At 45.4% G+C, this 20,765-nt stretch overlaps 1 pseudogene; it reads right to left on the bottom strand.

The window, feature by feature from the left end:
- Window positions 1-8,192: 8,192 nt before the first annotated feature.
- Window positions 8,193-8,791, bottom strand: LOC130855883 (60S ribosomal protein L14-like; annotated as a pseudogene).
- Between the last annotated feature and the right edge of the window lie 11,974 nt (window positions 8,792-20,765).

Here is a 20,765-nt window from a genome sequence, read left to right on the forward strand (position 1 = left end):
GCTCACTTACTCATTAATTCAACAAAAATGTGTTGAGTATGAGTGCACCGGATCCACTCCAAATGGCTCTGGCTTATTCTGGAAGATCAAATCCACTCTTGGTCTTTTATCTTTACCGGCCATCTCCGCGCCTCTTCCACCCCTCTCCCCCCATCATGCTAAGGCTGTTTCGTAGAACAGGCTGTTATAGGTAGTTGTTCTAGAGCCAGTACTGCCCCACAGAACTTCCTGTGGTGTTGTAAATGTTCCAAAACCTGTGCCACATGCAGCACTTACAATGTGACTAGGGTAACTGAAGAACTGACTTTTTATTTTAACTAATTTAAATTTAAATAGCCACACGTGGCCAGTGGCCACCATGTTGGATAGCACCGTTCTGGACCCTTCTTCCATTTCCTCCCAAACTCATCTCTCTTTGTCTCCCAGATCCCTGGCTCAATCCCAGCTTTGATCCATAATTTTCCCCTCTTCTCTAGAGCCCCTGTGTGGTTTGACCTCCTTTCTTCTCTGGCTCCACTGCACTTTTCTAGTTTTGGCAATTCCATGGTTCAGACATTCCGTGCGCTAGCCCCAGGTCTGTAGACCCTCATGGATGGCCCCCTCCTGATCAGCACATGCAAGAGGACCAAGAGATTCAGACAGTTGCCATCCCATTAGAGACATTCAAAATAATGTTCTAAGGGCTCTTTCCCCTTTTCATTGGGGAGTCATGAAGCTAGAAATTTGCCCTGGATCCTAGGATGGCTTTATCCTTGAGACTGAGTTTAATGGCACTGCAACAGGTAGTCCATGGAAGTCCTTCCCGCTATGTGCATAGCATACTTGGAAAACAAGACTGGACAACAATTCTTACTACTGACACTCTGAAGCACCTCAAATAATCCGTTACTCACTAGAAAGAAGCAGTATTTCCATGGTATAATGATGCATCTTTGGTGCTTTTAGTGGATGTGTATTTGTCTGGAGATGCAGAGGTCTTTCACCAGCCATTGTTGGAATCTGAGATGCGGGAGCCTGGAGAGGGGGTGTTTCTGCTAGGATATATCTCCTGGAGCATTGATCTTTCCTAAGCAATGTAGAATGATGAGCAGGGTATTAAGAGGAAGCAAACCACTTCACTTACCTCAGGTAGGAATATGGGCTTCCCATAAAGGGTTTTCAGTAGCAAACATGTAACTATGAGCTGGTGAGAGTTTGGGCTGAAATATTTTCCTGCCCCTGGAGGTTATCTGATAGTTCAGAGATGACCCTTCAAGTAGATAGAGGCCCTATTGATAATAAAATCACTAAATTCTCCAGGACTTAGTTTACAGAAGGTCCCCTTCCAGGGAGGAGATACCCGCAGCGGCTGAACTGGCTTTGGGGTTTTTATCCTGGAGATAGCAGAGACGACTGGGAGAGAGGAGGAGGAGGTTGCCTTTAGAGGGAGGGCAGTATTCATGAGAATAAGCCATTTCCTCGCCACCCTAAGAGACAAAGAGAATGGGTGCTGGTTCGTTACCGTTCCTCAGGGACTCCTGGTTAAAAATTGAAGTTAAGAAAAGAGGTCCACAAAACACTTTTTCATAAAGTTTGGGTTTTATTCCAGGAGGAAAAACTGATGGTCTTGTTCCCTGTTTGGCTGTTGGCTTGGCTGCTGGACCCCTAGCCTGTTCAAATGCTTGCAGATTGGGCAAGGAACCCTGGGGAGATGTGGCATGGTAGATGGGGTGGACGTGGGGTGGAGGGACAAGAAAGATCTGATCCAAGCTGTCAGGCCCCAGTTTCAGAGGTTAAGGAAGGAAGAGGAGATTGGAGCTGCTCAGCTTGGAGCACGGAGGTCTGCACAGCTGAGGAGTGGGGGGCAGGTGTGTCTCCCAGATGCCTCCACAACACCTGGGTTGATCAAGTGCCTTGGGAGTAAGGCACTGCTGACAATGGAACTGGATCAGTGGTGACACCCATGGGAAAGCGGACCAAACCTTGACGCACACTCTTGCCTAAGGAAACAGCTTCCCTCCTTTGCAAAGAATGGGAAGAAGAGGTGAATGGAGAAGGGAGCAGACCAACCCACCGTCCCCACTCCAGGCCCCTACAGCAGCAGGTCACCCTGAACTCAGGAAAGGAGGAAAGATGTGAATCAAGTATGAGGGTGGAGTGTTAAAATGAAACAGGACTGAGTTTTAATAACTGGGTCACATTATTTTAACAACTGAAATGATGCAGATTTATAGAGTTGGACTGAGATGACATTAAGGGAGCCCTTGACCCAGCAGCAGAGCATAGATGGGGACAGATATTGGGAAAGTAAAGCCATTTCACATATGCACCCCCACGGGTTGAATAACCAATCACCAAACTGGTTAAACACTTCACTGGCCTTGCGGTGCAGGTCCTGGGTCTCACGGCCCTGGGCTGCGTGCTGCACTTACCATCTGGGTGCCCTTCAGCATATTTTGGGAAGTCTCCTTGTTCTCAGCTTCCTGTTTGGAAAGTGGGGCTAATATATCCTATGTTATACAATTATGAGGCTTACATGAAATAGTGTCTATACACATTCAAAAATAAAAGGGACTTGCTTTTTGCTGTTTGCTCCTCCACGTATCACCTTCCTGGTACAACGTCCTTCATCTCACCTCCTGGCCTGTCCTTGGCTGCAAAGGTCCTCCTGGCTCCCGTGTCACTGACTGCTGATGAAGTGAGGTTCTTTCCTGCCTCAGAACCCTCCCAGGCCCCCCTTCCATTCCACACTGGATCAGTTTTCCCTGCAGGCCCTCAGCAGTGACCACCAGAAGCATCCTCTTTTAGTCTCAACAAACTTTTTCTCTTTTTCTTGAGTATCCTGAGCCCTGGGAGTTAGCGCTGCCCCTCAAGGTCTGCCCAGTTCCCTGAGGGACCCTCCGGCCACTGACTCTTCTCAGCCATGTTAGCCTGGAATAGCTGGGCCAGCTCAGCATGGAGCCCTGCCAGCAGACATCATGAAACTGAGCTATAACTTATCTATTGTGAAGTGTACAGAGCATTAGTGTACAGCTTGATGGACTTTTATATAGGCATACACCCATGTAACTTTTATATAGGCATACACCCATGTAACTTTTATATAGGCATACACCCATGTAACCACTACCTAGGTCAAGATTTTTTAAAAATTACATCACCCCAAAAGATTTCCCCATGCCCCTTCCCAGCCAATAACCCCCTACCCCGGAGGTAATCAGCATTCTGACTTTGAACACCACAAGTGGGCTCTGCCTGTTTTTGAACTTCTTATAGTACATAGAGCCATACTGTATGTCCTCTTTAGTATCTGACCTGTTTCGCTCAACATAATGTCTCTGAATTTCACCCGCATTGTTGAGGGTACCAGTGGTTTGTTCCATTTCCTTGCTGAGCGGTACTTCAGCAAGAAAGTGTAGTACAATTTGCGTGTCTGTTCACCTTGATGGGCACTGGAGTTGGTTTCCATTTGGGGGCAATTATGAAGAAAGCTGCTATACACATTCACATAATGTGTTTCTGTAAACACATGGCACTCAGTTCTCTTGAGTAAATGCCCAGGAGTAAAATCAATGGGTCATGTGGTAGGTGCATGTTTAGCTTTAGCAGATATACAGGCATTAATGAATGCTATTTGTTCAAATAAACGCGTAGATGGATGAAAGACACTTTAGTGCCACGGTTAGCTTTCAGACACTAACAGAGGAATCTATGAATTTGGGGTTAAAAAGGGTTTGTTGCAAATAAAGCTTTTTAGACAGGGCTGGGAGTGGTTTTAGGACAGAGCACGAGGCTTTTAGGCACAGGGAGAGAAGTTCCACCGAAAGACCCTGGGGAGAGGCAGGTGAGAGCCGGAGTGAGATGGAGGCTGGGAGGGGTTTCACGCAGTGCTGAGAGCAGGGATCTGGCACAGGCTTGTGACCCACACGCATCTGAGCCCACAAACAGAGCAGTAAAATATGCTTCCAGGGGTTCTCCGTCATATTTCTTAATTGGTTGCCCTCACCTTGGGAGTCTTTACTCATGAAACATTTAGCCGCCCAAACATCATCAGTTCAGCCCTGTGCATAATGGATCAGCCGAGTAATCCGCAATGAGCGCAGCTGTCAGTCAAGGCCGCCCTGGAGAATACAACGGGCCCAAAGCCCTGCCCCCTCCCTCGCTGCTGCAGCTGCCCCGCTTGGCCCAGACACCCAGTGCCACCCTGCCTTCTCCAGGCCCCGCGGGGTCTGCTCTCAAATCCCTCAGTCACAGCTACACTCCCTTCAGTATCGGCAGCCCTCCCCCACTCCCAGGAGTGCCGGAGTACTTTCTGAAGTTCAACAGGGAACCGTGGGAGGGGTAAAGGGATTGTGATTAAGGGTGGGATTTCAGACGCTGGGCGCAGGGGGGATTTGCGGAGAAAGCGATGGAGACATCCCAGTCTCCCTAAATCTCGCTTGCTTTGCCTTTGCACGTGATGGACCCGGCCCATGACATCTCTCTGCACTTCCAGGTTTACTATTAGACTTAAGAAACCTTTAACCTGCTTTCCATGGCTCTTTTTTAATTTAATTTAATTTATTTATTTTTAATTTTATTTTTTTAACTTTTTATTTTGTATTGGAGTAGAGTTGATTAACAATGTTGTGTTAGTTTCTGGTGTACAGCAAAGTGATTCAGTTATGCATATACATGTATCTATTCTTTTCAAATTCTTTTCCCATTTAGGTTGTTATATAATATTGAGCAGAGTTTCCTGTGCCACACAGTAGGTCCTTGTTGGTTACGCAGTTTGACTATAGCGGTGTGTACGTGTCAATCCCGAACCCCCTAGCTTCCATGGTTGTTACTCACCTCCGGGACTTTGGCTCCCTTCTCCCTTCATTGTGGCCACACTGGCCTTCTCTTTGCCCGCCACGCTCCAGGTTCTTGTCTCAGGGAGTCTGCACACATGGCCCCAGCCTACTTGCACCCTTCCCCCACCTCCCACCTCTTGCTAATTCCCTTTATTCCTTTATCGCACAAGAGTGTCATTCCTGGGTTTCCGTTCTATGTAAGGTTCCCCTCAGAGACTTGCGTGTCCCTTCCAGCTCTTGTGAGTCTTGAAAATTTGAAAGTTACTTGTGTGGTGCTCAACTGATGGCGACTGCCCGCTGGAATGTAAACCCAAGCGGACGTGTGTTTTCACAGCATAAACACTCAATCTAAGCCTATGGCATTAGGAACAGAACCAGTGGTCTCTACCCACACTCATGCCTTTCATTATGACTGTCTCTGTAAGGCAAAGTACAACAGCACTATCATTCTTACCAGTAATGCACCAAAATCTTCAGTCGTACTATTTAAATTATTTAAGTTTACCGGGGGAAAAAATGCTAGGTTTGTCCCTGCCCTTTGGAAAAAATATATTTTTAAAAAGATGGTTTTGCCCAAGCACTGGAATTGAGTTTAAATTAGCTATTTTACCTTCAGTCCAGATCTTAGTTCGGTATTGTAACCAGCAGGAGGCCTTGCCAGGTGGTTCTCAAGTAGCATCAATTCTGACTTACTCTCAATCTAATTATCCAGTTTGTGGATCATTTAGCTCCTGGGCTTTCGTTTCTCTTCCCATCACCTGTCCCTCAGTGATACCTGTTAAAGCTCCCTCCACAAGGAGGGGGAAGATCGCTGAACCTTGGGTTACTCAAAGTGCTCGAGCCCCACATGGCTCTTCCAGGCAGGAGAGAGCCCAGGAAAGTGACTCTTGCACTCCCCAGGTGTTCCTACTCCGGCATTGGAATGTGGACTGGGAGATCCTCATCTAGGTGGCTCAAGTCTAGAGGCAGATAAACCTCAAGTTCAGTCCACTTGCCACTTACAAGTTGTGTGATCTTGGATAAGATGCTTCATCTCACCCAGCTGACCTTTTGGGTCTTAGATATGTATTTTAAAAACTATCTCTGAGCAATGAGACTTAAGTTATTTAAAATTTCTGTGCCCCGGTTTCCTCCTCTGCAAAGCGGGGATACTATATCGTAGGTGTATTGTGAAGATTAAATAATCTAATATGTGCAAAACTCTGCTAAAAATGTATTAGGATGGTGGTGATGATGGTGGTGGTGGTGACGGTGATGCTTTTACAGTAATGTGATTTAAGAGTGTCAATTCTGAGTCAAACTTAGGTTCAAATCCCAGAGGTATACCTTGAGGAAGTTGGTCTTTTTAAGGTTCCGTTTCCTCATCTGTACAATGGGATGATAATGAGGGCTTCCCTCATAGGGTGGTTGTGAGACCAAAGTGCTCAGTGTGGTCCTGGTATTTAGTAAGCAGTCAACAAAGAGTAGCTATCGTTCTGGTTGAAATCATTATTGTTACACAGTCCTCAAGGGAATCTTTAACTTGAGACCTTGTAGAGATGGCAAAAGGATATTTTGGAAATGTGGAACTCACCGTCTGAACTGATAATAGACGACTCAGAAGACAAAGTATGGACAATGACCTAGAAAAGAAACGTGTGCATCTAATGTCGGTCCCTGTTTCCTCTTACTAAGCAGCATTCTTAGCTGGTCCTGGCCAGTCAGCTTTTGGGGGTGGGGGTAGGGGTTGCCCTGCTGCCCTTGTGCTGAGCAGGCTGTCAGCATCTCGGTTCGGAGCTCCAGAGGCTGAGTCTTAGTCACTGCTCAAGCTCCTGGCCTTCTGTTCTGCAGAAGGTTGGGTTTTACTTGTTGACAGAAAAGAAGGGGCTGCAGAGGGCCAATTTGTGCAGACAGTGTCAGTTCCGTGGCCTGCTGGCATCCTCTGCTCTCTCATGGCACAAGGAACATGAGATGGTCCTCAAAGCCTATCTGGGAGTGGAGGTGGAGGGTGGCCTTGAGTCTGCCTGGAAAACAATCCTCCATTTAAGCCCAACAAGACGCACCCCCCCTTCCCCCGCCCCGTGACTATTAAATATTCCCCAGCAGCAGCCTCTGGGACAGCTCAAGGGAGCTTGTCACTGCTTCTCACTGCTTAGTGGCTTCATGCCCAAGATCTAAAGCAGCAGCAGCCCATCTGGTCCTCCCACAGTGCTCCGAGGGAGATGGGAGAGTTCTCAGGCCTCTCGAGTTCCCAGATGAGGTGATGGAGGCCCAGGGATGAGCTTTGCTCAGGTTCAGCCAGTTAGTAAGCAGAGTACCTGAGCCTCAAGTCATTTCTCCAAGTCTCAGGCCATTTCTCCTTCCTCCAGGCCCTGCGTGGCATGGCCCCTGCTGACCTCCACAAACATGGCTCACTTCCCACTGCCACCAGCCCTGGCCACCTTGCTCTTCCTCAGACAAACCAGCTCTTCCTGCCACTGGGCCTTTGCACTCTCTGTGTTCTCCCGGCTTGGCACTTCCGTGTCATTGGATCTCAGCGTATGTGTCACCACTTCCAAGAGGCCTTGCCTGGTCATGCTAAAGCAGCATTCACCAGTCACTCTGCACCTCATCCTCTGGCTCAATGCCTTAACATCCTTTATCGCAGTCATCTTTGTTTATTTCTGTCTCCACCATTAAGGCAAGAGCCTCAGGAATTGTGTTCACTGCTGCCTCCTGGCACTTGCCACACAGCACTCTCCTTAGCCCAGGCAGCTGAGGACCTTCTACACAGAATTAATGCCCAGAGGCTTTGCATTGGGCGCTGAAGCTGTGCCCTCCCCATGGGGTGAGGGGTCCACAGGGCCAAAGCTATACCCACCCGGAACCCACCACCTCCCCTTCTAGACTACACTGGGGGTACCCAGGAGCTGGGCTTCCCTGGCCACATGGCCCTAAACCCACTTCCAAGGCCTGTGTGGGCCTCGGCTTCCCAAAGGCAGATCACACCCCTGCTGGGAGACGCAAGGCCTGAGGCGGGAACAGCATGTGCAGCTGAGGCCCCGAAAACCCCTGGGCAGATGGGGCAGAGTGGTGAGGAAAAGGGGGCTTCTGTGAGGGCTGGGGGGCTGGAGTAGGGGTGCCGTCCTCCAAGCCCCCGAGTTTTAATGCAGAACCCCAAGGAGCCCCAGAACTACATTTGAACCTGTTTTTCCAGGTTTCCGTGAGGGTATATTTTATATATATATATCATATATTTTTATAAATATAGATATTTATAAAATAAAAATATCTATATTTATATAAATACAAATATATTTATATAATTTATTTATGAATATATTATATATTTATAAATATATATATTTAGGATGTCAAAAAGAACCTTTATTCTGTTTATAATAGCCTCTTATGCTCTCACGCTTTCTTGCCAGATGCCTTTGGAGCAGGTGCTTTCTGGGCTGGAGATTTCTGACCCTTCTGAGCTTTTGGAGGAGGTGCTGTCTTCTGGCCTGCAGCTCGCTGGGCAGGAACCTTCTGGGCTGGAGCCTTCTTACCCACAGTGGGCATCCTTTTTGCTGGAAGCTTTGCAGCAGCTGCCCCCTTGTCAGCGAGTGCTTTCTTGGGAGACACTTTCAGGAGAGCTGCCTTTTGAAGTTTCTTAACTTAAGCTTCATTGGTCTCTTCCTCATTTTCCTTGCCTTCGTAACTTTATAATGATCAACATCTGACATCTTGGCTTTCTCTCCTCTGGCTTCAATCTTCTTAGCCCACCTTGTGCCTGCCCGCTTTGCATTGATATCTGCCTTCTGGAGGTCACTGTGTGGGAACTTGATGAAGTTAGGGAGCTGCATGCATTTGAAAGGCAAAGCCTGTCTCCTTACTTGAGTGCAAGGTCCATCCACCAAAGCCCTGTTCTGATCAATGACATCTACAGTCGCAACCAGCTTCCCGGCATGAGGCCCAGAGGAGACTTAGGCCATCCGGCCAACCTCTACAAAACACCTGAATACCATGTTGGCGGCGTCCAGCGAGAAGCGTAAGGGTATATTATTGAACAGTTTGTTAGTTTGATTTATAACTTAAAATTTAGTATGAGGGCCTCCAATTACTCTTTCACTCAGAGCCTGACAAATGTTCAGGGCAGGTCTGCCAGCGTATAGCAGACAACCACTAAACATAAGCTAAATAAATGTATAAGTGAATGAAGGAATGAACGAACAAAGTTTAGGTCCATACACCAGAGCTTCCACAGTGGCAGCTGGGGTCAGTTTCTGCAGAGAGCAAAGCTGACCCTCTGAGTCAGTCTGGATGTGCACAGTCCAAGTGCAGAGCTAGTGCCATGGTGGTCCAATCAGGCTGCCCTGGGGATTACGTAGGACAGAACCAGCCTCACTCATGAGATCAAATTAGAACTGTAACCAAAATAACCAGCCATTTTCTAAGGTGGCCTAGAAGGCGGCTTTGAGCTTTTCCATGGATTTAATCCCTCCTGCTCTGTCTTCAACCATTGACCATATGTGTGTTTAAAGCAAGGCATTAAGGAACATCATGGCATACAGACAGCTCTGTCCTATTTTTCTAGAAACTATGAAGCTTGTGGACAAGCCCCAGTAAGATAATCTATTAACAAAAGAAGAAAAAAAGAGTTAATTCCGTAAAATGCAGTAACTGCTAAGTCAACTCCTTTTAAAACATTTTAGAGATTTTAAGGTCAAGAATTAATGGTCCGCTTACTTCAAAGGAATCAATTTATTTCTTCAGCGTTCATTTTCAGAATCAATCATTTTGCGTCACCTAGAGGACTTAAGAAATTGAACTTGAGAGCACATTACCGTAAAACACTCATCAGTCTATGTATGACTTCCAGCTACTACAAGTCTTTTTCACATAAATCCCAAAGATAGTAGATTTCTTGTTGCTTTGCTCTAAATGTAACAGCTAGTGATAATGTGGTCCTGCAGAGGCATTCTAAATAATGGGTAGCAAAGCAAAGGGCTTGCGGAGATCAATTCAGACTAACAAGCATCTGGAGAGAACCTACACAGGCCAGGCATGTGCTGGGTGCTGGCAGGAACATTCAGCATCATCGAGCAGTGCCAGTAGCCAATTTGGGAAATGCGTACAGAAATATGCATTTGCTTTTCCCTCTGCTGGCTGAGCTATTCCTGCAAGATGGGTTTATTTGGGGGTACTGAATTATTTAAGGATTTATGCTGAAAAGTTTGAGGGCAATAATTAAGGGCATAATTAACAAATGGCCACATGTATTAGGTTTCTGCTGTATAAAAACATCTAATCAAATTAACCTAAAGGCTGATGCTAATATTCCAACCTGCAACTAGTATGTTGGGTGACCTTGGGCAAGTCACTCCATCTCCCCAAGCTTCAGCCTGGATGGATGATCTGTAAGGCTGCTCCCAAAGCTAACAGTCTGGAAAACTCCGTGTTAATCAACACCACCAATGATTCAGACAGACCAGCTGTTTGGCTTCAGAAGACGAAATGTCCAGATGAACAAGAGGGCATTTACCATTGGGCTTTTTGGCAGTTGCACACCCAGTGAACAGTGCTGGGAGCAGATTAGTAAGGGAGCCTTGGATAGAGAAAGCTTTAGTAATTCAAGCCTTTAAGCATCCTATTTACTGAGAAGTGGCTCTGGATTAAATAAACATTGAAATTACACACTCATCCCAAATTGGATTTCAGGCTGAGCGTCATTACTAGAGTGGAGGAGAGGCAGCTGCAGCTCAAGGTTACCTGCTCTCCTCAACCTTCAGGGCTAATTGGATCAAGGTTAAATTCTCCCAAACTGCCACATAATTCACATTGCATTTGACTGGAGAGAGACTACTGTTCATTGCAGGGGTGGGGGATGGGGGAATCTAGTGATCCCACCCCAAACTCTTCACTGAATATGTATTGACCTTGAGAAAATCTTGTTTTGTGACCACTAAAGGTCCTGCCCGTCTCTAACATTTTACAGTCTATGGCTTGTTCTAATGAGAATCGGGTCAAAATTAATGCTCCTGGCAGCCTCTAGAGTAGGTAAGGTAGAAATGTAGCAGTAGTTCCAGACCTTGGCTGCATGTGGTAATCACCTGAGGAGCTTTGACAGTTACCAATGTGGGGTCCCACCCAGAGATTCTAATTTAACTGGCCTGAGGATAGCCCGGCCTTTAATTTTAAAAGCTCCCCAGGGAAACTAGTGTACATCCAGGATGAAAACCTCTGCTTCAGGGAGAAAATTACATGGGGTATGTCACAGACACTGTTAGCTACACCGAAGTCACTCATGCTCATGCCTTGTCTTCTGATAAAAAAAAAAAAACTAGAAAGGGAGAATACTTTCCTCCCCAGACTTCTTTGTAGCTAAGAGGCCCATGTGACCTAGTTCTAACCAATGAAATGGAAGTAGAATTCAGTGCGTGGAGAATCCAGGAAAGCTTTTGAAGGGAGACTGACGTAGCTGGCGTGCCCTCCAGCCACTTGCCCTTTGCTTTCTTTTCTTCTCCTGCCGGTGACATAGATGTTGGCTGTAGCAGCCACATTACAATGAAGTGGACGAGATCAGATGCTAACGTAAAGGTGGCAGAGCAGGAAGAGGGAAGGTGCCTGGATCCTTGGGCTTTTCGTGACCTGTGATATCTGCCCTGCTGCCTACCCTGGAACTCCTTGATGCTTAAAATAAATAATCCCCTTATTTTGGCCACTGTCAATCACATTTCCTCTTGTAGGCAGCCCACACCATCCTTAAATAATACACAACATGAAAGGTGATAACAAGAAACGCTTTGCTTTCTCAAGATTTCCTCAATCGTATACCAGGGACCCAGAGTGAGAGACAATTTCCTTATTTAAAAATGGCCATTATACCTAAATTACTTTTTCTCTTAAACCAGGAGAAGTCATGTGGGGGGTTTTTTTGTTTTTTGTTTTTTCTAACTTTTATTCTGTTTATTTATTTTTGGCGCCTGGACGGGAACTTGAACCCTGGGCCCTCAGATTAAAGCCATGTGTTTTTATTGCTGTAGGAGGCTCCCCAAAGGGCCTGTACTTTGATCGAACCATCTGGAGACTAGCTACTTCTTTAAGGTTATGGCTCTTGGAAAACTGTGCTGACACTTGACTGCCATCCTGACCCCAATGAGTCTCACTGAGGCTGGCTTGTGAAAGGCCTGGTGTGCTCAAGGGTGCAAGGGTAGGAAGCTGAAAACGGAGTGGCGTAGAACAGGGGCTCAACAATCCTCAGGAGCTTTCTAAAGAGATGTGACCTCAGAGGACATGATCCTAGCAGTGATTTATAACTAGGTCTATGTGGCTGGCGTGGGGGTGGGGCGATTAGCTTCTCTTGCTGCCTTGACGTCCTCACTTCTCTAAATCTGCTTTCTATGCCCACATTCCACACTCACAGTGGAGAGACAACGTGTTGCCTGTCCTTAGGTCACCAGCACCTAGCAGAGTATCTGGCAGACAGTAGGTGCTCACTAAAGGAACAGACATTCATCCTCAACGTCTGCTCACACCCGTCCACATGGACCCACCACCACACCCTCTTCCTGTGCGGTGAGAAATCTAACCTGTTCTAGTTACTAAATTACGCTTCCTGCTCTTCCTACCTCCTCTGAGGCACCCGACGGCCTTTCCCACCCTGGAGCTGGTGTTAAGAAAGAGAAATGGGAAAGCAGCAGGAGAGACTTACGGGGCGAGGGAGGTGACTTTTTGTTTTAAGGATATGTCTGTCTGCTGGTGGCGGTAGTCTAGCAGAGATGGAGAGGCTGAAGATTCAGAAGAGAGAGCGGAGAGACAAAGGGATAAGGTCCTTGAGAAGGTGAAAGGGCCCCAAGTCAGGGCATGAGTGGAGGGTTGAACTTGAGAGGAGCTGGGGCACGTCCTCCACTGAAACAGAAGCTAAGATGGGCCCTCTGTCAGTAGACTTGTAAGTTTGGCTTCTATTTTCCTAATAAAGTGCAAGAGAGATCCTCTGCTGAGTAGAGTGGAGGTAAGGGTATAGAAGGTTGAGAAAGAGGACCTGGGATAGAACTACCGTGACTCTCTTCCTCTTTTCCTTTTGGCCTCCACGGGCTGGTCTTTTTCATGTCCTGCTGGCAGGCTTTTGGTGACTGGCATAAAGATTGGCTTTGGCCTCCTTGGCCTAGGTTGTGAGATCAGATCAATCTAACTGTCTTGGTACTTCCCTGGTGGTCTAGTACATAAGACTCCAGGCTCCCAATGCAGGCGGCCGGGGTTCCATCCCTGGTCAGGGAACTAGATCCCACGTGCATGCCGCACCTAAGTCCACTTGCCACAACTAAGAAGTCCACATGCTGCAACTAAGACCCAATGCAGCCTAAATTTAAAAAAATAAAAAAATGTCTCCAACTATCTTAATTGTCTAATACCAACTCACACAGGGAATGGGCATGGAGTTATTTTCCCATGCTAAATCAAATTAAGTTCATTCAATTTCTCCCCCAGACCTCAGCATCACCCATGACTATCCTTATCCTGGTGATGGCAAGGGAAGGAGAGGTAGAGAGTCTGGTTTGGGCTACAGCAAGTGAAATTTGGGAAATTCAGTGAAGTCAAAATAAGACCACCCAGATCCTGAAATAAGGTGACTGAGAGAAGTAAAGATTAGTTCTGGGGTCTCTGGATACCTTTTGATAAAGTTTCCAATGCTTCTATAAGACATAATAGAAACAGTAATCTTAACATTCCCAGGATTATTGTAACTTTATCTTAGTTAACCTCAGTCCATTCTACACAATGAGATTAATGGAGATGTCTTAAAATATGGGGTTGGAAGTGTAGAACATTGAGAAGAAACTAGGGAGAAACGGGAAGTGACATTTTCTCCTAATTTAGACCCCATAAAATTCTCCAGGAATACCTCCTAGAACTCTGCTGGGAATTCCACACCAGGCAGGGAAACAGAGCCATGTCCAAAGAGGGGATGGGTGGGAATTGTGCACCATCTTTCTGGAACCAAGAATGGGGTGGGTCCTGAACATCCATCTGGTCCTGGACAACCACGATTCTTGGCGTCAAATGTAGCCCAGAGAGAAGGCTATGAGGCCCACAGCTTGTGTGCAGAACTGAGGGAAAACACGGACCAACATCACTCAAAAAGCGCATGCCTTCTCCTGCTAATTCAGCACCACTGTAATTCCCATCCTCTCGTCCCCTTTGTTTATGCTCCTCCCAGTGGAGTCTTCAAACTCCAAGCCTCACAGTCGGAGCTTCTACATCTCAAGGCAAATTTCAAATATTTGACCATGCTCCTTTTCCCATCAAAGTGACCAAGAGCCACAGCACTAGAAATTTGGAGTTTCGCTGGAAGTAGAGTCTTGTAATGCATGCCTTTGCAGAGCAGTGACTTTAACATTATGGAATTTTACCCACTTGAGAAGACTGCTATTTATTGAGGAATTAAGATTAATGAGTTGTCATGTTCTTATGATGGGAAAGGGGAGAGATAATTTTGCATCCATATTCAGCCTTCTTCCATTAAATTATAGAGTCGTGTAGGAAAACATCTGGATGGCCTCAAAGCAGTGAGTGGCCAGAGTATTGGGCGTTGAGTGCCTTTTGAAAGTGTACATTTACTCAAAGGAAAAAATTAAAAGGAGGATGTTGGAATGTAAGGGTGGTTATGTCCTCGTTCATTTGGTAGAGGAAATCCAGTGTTTCCACCCAGGGTAGTGAGAGAGAATTCTAAGGAATTTAAATTATAAAAAAAAGAAAAGAAAAGAAAAGAAAAGCAAGTAAGGGAAGGTGAAACTAGAAAGAAAACAACAAAGGGTGTTGTACCCCTAAAGATGTATACCCTTGGGCCACAATTTCCTCTACCACTGGGCATCTAACCATCACTCCCTAGTACATACATTTATTTTTGTTAACCATTGGCTCTCCAATGATTTCCAATGGATTGCGGTTAGAATCCTAATAGATCTTGTCCAATGGTCTTCAATCAAGATCACAAAGAAAGACAAGCCAAAAACCCCATTTGCTCTTACTCTGTTCAGAGTGCCTCCACATTAGCCCAACTTTCCACTTATGCCACTGACTTCAGACTTCTGGATGACAAGCATAAAATAGCTTTGTTATCATCCCCAGGATCTGAAATTACGTGCCATCCCATTTGTGAGCTCATTAATCTCTGTTTTCCAGTGGGAGCTGTACAATTACAAAGAACTGCTCAGCAGAGGTCTGTAATAGCTGTCCAATGGCAGCATCACCAAGCCACAGGCACCTCTGCCTGAGTGGAATGGGAATGCGTAGTAGGGGGCAGGGAGGGCAGGTAGCAGGGGGCTTGAGCTCATCAAGTACAAGGCTTGTTTAGAATTTATTGTCGTGTTGTTAAATGTGTTGTAGCTTTTCCTAGTATGATGGCTGTTTATTTATTGATTTTTCAAAAAAGCTTTCAATATTGCGGTTTGTTTATCATGGAGTTTTGAGCGGTTGAAAGTTGACCTCAAAATTGATGTAATTAACTGATTTTAGTTTTCTCTGTTTAATTGATGTTGAATTACAGACAAAAAAGTGTGTGGGGGTTGGTGTAATTTTCTAGTTAGTTGGATGCCGTTTTTGGCTTTTATAGCCTTCTGGTTACTCAACAATAACTTTGCAAATGTTAGCTTTGCTCTGATTATTAGCTTTATGATGATTACTTTGCCATTTTGGCTAATCAACAGCTGTGCGGAAGCTCATTGTAATCATATTTTTCCTGCTTAGAAATTAGCAGATGAAGGATAATTGCTGCCGAATCGCTCTAGAGTTCTGATTGGCTGCTTCCTGTCTAACACTGTCAAAAATGAAAAATGAAAACTTAAAGAACATGTAAAACTTTTATTTTAACTTTCTAAATAAACAATGAACTCTTGGCCTTTTTTAGGATCCAGAGGCTGAGAATGAGTTGCTCATTTCTCTACCCTGAGACCAACCATTTACCAAATCAGGGTAATTTAATTATATGAATTAAACTAGATTAAAGGTGCTCTTTACCACTTGTGACTTAAGCAGCCACAGAGTCATGATGGATGACAACATTTCTTAATCTCCAGAATTTAAGTAATGGACTTTTCCTTTGTACGTACGTCATAGGAGCATCAGAAATTTCAACTTGCAACCAGGGCTGGAAGGGCTTGGATAGACCATCTAATCCAGGGTTTGCCTGTGGACCTGGGGATATATATGCACATGGACATATTTCTGGGAAGAGGAGTCCAAAATTCGCAAGGGGACCACGGCTCCAAAGAAATTAAGGACCACAGAACAAACCTGGCTCTCTCATTTTACAGAAATGGAAACCAGCAGGGTCTCCGAGTCCGTGGTGGCAGAAGTGGGACTGAGAAACAGGGTTCTCATACCTCCCGGCCCTCCTTGCCTCTCAGAGAAGCTCCCACTTGCCCTAATCCAGCATCGCTGTTAGCACCTCCCTGCCGAAGGCTCAGCACCCCCTCATGGCACTGCTCTCTGACCTCTGCTCGGACAATAAATTTGGGCAAGGGTGTGATGTGCAGTGAAACCCACTGGAGCAACAGGCCCTTCTGACCTCAAACAGTGACCAAAGTCGATGGCTGGTTGGTTGTTTCCCTGCTACCACTGCTGTTGCACACGGTGAAGAGGCTGTGAGCCATGGCTCATTCCAAAATGAAATGCACGGGTACAAACCGTCAAGGACCAACCATGCAACTAAGCGCTGACATTCAGATTTAAATGCTTTCATGACCCCAAAGAATATCATACTAATAACAAATAACAGTTTGAAAAATTGTTGAAAATACGCTCATATAAATTTATGGAATTCCTTTAGGTTTCAGATGCTATTAATATTTGATTATGAAATTCTCTTTCACAATTGGAATAAACAAGGGAAGAATGGTTAAAACCTTCATAGTCTAGGATGTGTTACAGATCTGAACATCAAAAAAAAAAGAAAAAGAAAAAGAAAAAATCTGCAGAGCTGACATGCTCTGAAGCACTGGTTTGCAAACTTTATGTATTAGAATCACATGGAGGCCTTGATAAAACACAGGGTGCTGGGCCCCACCCTGGAGGTTCTCAGTCAGTAGATCTGAGAAGAAGCCTAAGAATTTGCAATTCTAATAAGTCCCAAATGAGCCTGATGCTCTTGGTCTAGGGACCACGCTTTAAGAACCATGTGTCTAAAGCTCATGTTTATGGACATAGAGAAAAGACTGTGGTTGCCAAGGGGGAAGGAGATGGGGGAGAGATGGAGTGGGAAGTTGGGGTTAGCAGATGTAAGCTTTTATATGTGGAATGGATAAACAACAAGGTCCTATCTACTGTATAGCACGGAGAACTATATTTAGTACCCTGAATATGCAGAAAAAGAATGTGTGTGTGTGTGTATATATATCTGAATCAGTTTGCTCTACAGTAGAAATTAACACAACATTGTAAATCAACTATACTTCAATCAAATAAATAAACAAAGCTCATGTTTATTAACTACACCTAGCTTTATAGTACCACCTTCACACTTACATATATGACTAACTCTTAACTTAACCACTCTGATAGGCTCCCTGTCACCTGGCAACCATCCATCTGCCTTACATATCACTATAAACACACCTGTCCCTGCCTCTTCCTCCACCCCACACTGTGTGCTCCTTCAGGGCAGGGGCAGGGGCTCAGCAGGAATGTGTTTCTCTTTGGGTTTCCCACAGTGTCTGAAGCTTGTTGCTTTGAGGTGTAATGGAGCTACATTCAAAATAAGGGGGATGGTCTACATGACTTTAAGAATCCATTCTGGCCCTAAGGTTTTATTAGTCAAAAGCTACCTCTTCAACCTGGCCTTTGCTCTCATCTCCATGGCAGATCCTGACTAGCTGATCACTGAACCCATTTCCTCCTGTCACTCCAGTGTACACAGATGAATTATGTTTCCCAGCCTCTCTTGCAGTAAGACGTAGCTGTGCAACTGATGGCTAGTCAACAAATGTACATTAGTTCCAGGGTTGGCTCACAAGAACCACCCACACGGGATCTTCCAGCTTTTTCACCCTGCCACTGGCTTTAGGCAAATCAGCAGATAAAGTGATGAGGAAGGACCCTAAGGCGAAAGGAGCCTGGGTCCTCAAATCACTCAAGCACCCATCTAATCATATCATCCTGTAAATGGCTTCCATTGTCATAATAAGAAACTCTTCAAGGCCTATAACCTGTCTTCAACTGACCACTCTTACCCTGTATCCCACGCAGCCCACATCCTAGGACTAAGCAGAGATGCTAATCATCTAAGCTAAGCACCTCTTTGTACACAGAACTGTTCACGGGGCAACCCCCAAATGCCTACATGTGCTTGGACTTCTTTAGGAGAGGGGTTACAGAGCAGTCAGTGCTGTAATATCTGTAGTCCTGCTGCAAGTCCTTCCTGGCATGGAGGGGTTCAGGCTCCTTAGGGCCTGTTCTGGCTGAGAGAGGCTGGGAGGTTTACTCCCTGCTTGTGCAAAAGGGCCTGAGGGACTTGGGAGAGCGTGAGTGGTCTGGGCTCTGAAGGTTCTCCTAAGAGCCTTTAGAGACCCTTGCAAGGAAGAGGAATGGAAGAGGAACTAAGTTTTTTGCAAGTGTCCCATGTCCAGGTGTTATACTGGACATTTTAGGTGTATTTTTTTAATTGAAGTATAGTAGATTTACAATGTTGTGGTAGTTTCAGGTATATAGCAAAGTGATATATATATATATATATATATATATATATACACACACACACACACATATGTTTTCCTGTTGCAGATTCTTTTCACTTACAGGTTATTACAAAATATTGAGTATAGTTCCCTGTGCTATACAGTAGGTCCTTATTGATTATTTTATATATAGTAACATGTATATGATAATCCCAAATTCCTCGTTTCTGCCTCCCCTTTACATGTATTTTTAAATTTAATGTAATGTAACTCTTATACATGGGGACAATGAGACCCAGAGAAAGTGAGTCTTTTACCCAATATCACACAACAGTGCCTGGTCTAAGTCCTTCAGATCCCAAAGCCAATGTTTTTTCTAGATACCATTAGTCTCTCTAAAATCTGCCCCAGGAGTATGCCACACTCAGGAGACTGCAAACCCCACGTGATAGACACTACATTTTTTTAATCAGCAGACCCCCAATTATGGTTTGGGCAAAATGTGCCCAACTACGAAACTATATATCCCAGATCCCTTCCAACTAGGGGTAGATGCATACACAACTCATCCTTGTCAATGTGGTATAAATAGAATTGTTTTCGTAGAGCTATTAGGAAAGCTCCTTAAGGCAAGAGCAGACACAGCTAGAATATACTTTATTTTTATTTGCATGTACTTTTTTTTAATACTTTTTATATTTTGCCCTTCTTTTTCCTCCTGCCTGGAACTCAGAGGTGGAGTTGATGTTTGTAATCATGAGGTAACAGGATGACATCACAGGACAGCATACCAGCTCTGTGCTGCCTCCCACAGGATTTCTCCCACTGGAAATAAGTAAGAGCAACAACGCTTATTTGTTTGTCACCATTTCTTCAGGTTTCCTGTTCCTTCCAGTCAAATAAGATTCTAAGTGTTTCCCCTTTGAACCAGTCTACTACAGAAGTGGTAGTAGATTCCTGGCTCCTCTTGCTAAAATATATATTGGATCTCCTGGCTCCTTTTGTGCCTCAAACCACATTCTCTAGAGCTTCCCTGGAGGGTCCCCAGAAGGAGGGGGACTGTGCGGTATGCAGGCTGAGGTCCTGTGACTGAATGGGCACCAGCCAAAACGGTAACCTTGCCTGTGGTTTATACCCCTAAGCAGAACTTCACTGCCCTCCCACTGCAGCTGAATTCCTCTACCGCACCTCCAGCATGCAACCAATTACACATCCAAAAGGACCCAGAAGAACACTTACATATACATGTCTACACAGCCAAATCATGGCACATGTTAGTCCTCTTTTCGGTAATGGTTTTTCATCTTCTCTCAACTAATTTCAAACAACTAATCAAGATTCTCCAGCTCCACATGAAGTTTCCAAAACGGGCCTAACCTGGTTCTAATCACGCCAGAGCCCCAGCAGTAGTGACCATGCATTGTGCTTTGCATGGCTTCCTGAGTAGCAACCATTGCCCAGGAAACCAATCTGAACGGCCTGCGAAGACTGTTCATGAGACACATGTGAAACATCCCCAAGGATTCACAGAAATAACTGGGAAGAAACATTTGCTCTGATTACTATGGCTGTGGAGTAAATCATCCCAAAACTCAGAGGCTTAGGCCAGCAATACACATTTATTATCTCCTTTAGTTCCTACGGGTCAGGAATTCAAATGGGGCACAGCAAGGCTGGCTTGGTTCCGCTCCTCGACGTCCAGGGCCTTGGCTGGAAGACTCAAAGGCAGAGAACCGGAATCATCAAAAGGCTCATGCATTCACAATCTGGTGGTTGATGCTGGCTGCTGCTGGGGGCCCTGCCGGGACTGTCCACGAGAGTATCCACATCACGCTTCTCCAGGTGGCCCGAGCATGGTTCCAGGGGTGAGTGTTGCAAGAGATGGAGCCAGGTGGAAGCCACATTACCTTTTATGACCTAGCCTTGGAAATCATCCAGAGCCACCTCTGCTGTGTTCTGTTGGTTCAAGGGGAGAGACCATATCCCCCAGCTCTTTCTTGATGGAGGCATGTTCATATTACATCGTAAGAGCATGTGAGATGGAATATATATATATCAGTGCATATACATATATTTGTATACATATATATATGTATCGGTGTACTTGTCTTTGGAAAATAAAATCTGACACCATATTGAAGGAATTTTATCAGGGGGTGGGAGTGGGAGGAGAGGCAAGAAGTCCAAGCTCAGGGTGCCAGAATGGTCAGGTTCTGGCAAAGGCCCTCTTCAGGGTTGCAGATTGCCTTCTTCTCATTTTATCTTCACATGGCAGAAGGAGAGCAAGAGAGCTCTCTGAGGTCCCTTTTAAAAATGCACTAATCTGTTC

This window comes from Hippopotamus amphibius, chromosome 6 (assembly GCF_030028045.1).
Source record: "Hippopotamus amphibius kiboko isolate mHipAmp2 chromosome 6, mHipAmp2.hap2, whole genome shotgun sequence".
In the NCBI taxonomy this organism is placed as follows: Eukaryota; Metazoa; Chordata; class Mammalia; order Artiodactyla; family Hippopotamidae; genus Hippopotamus; species Hippopotamus amphibius.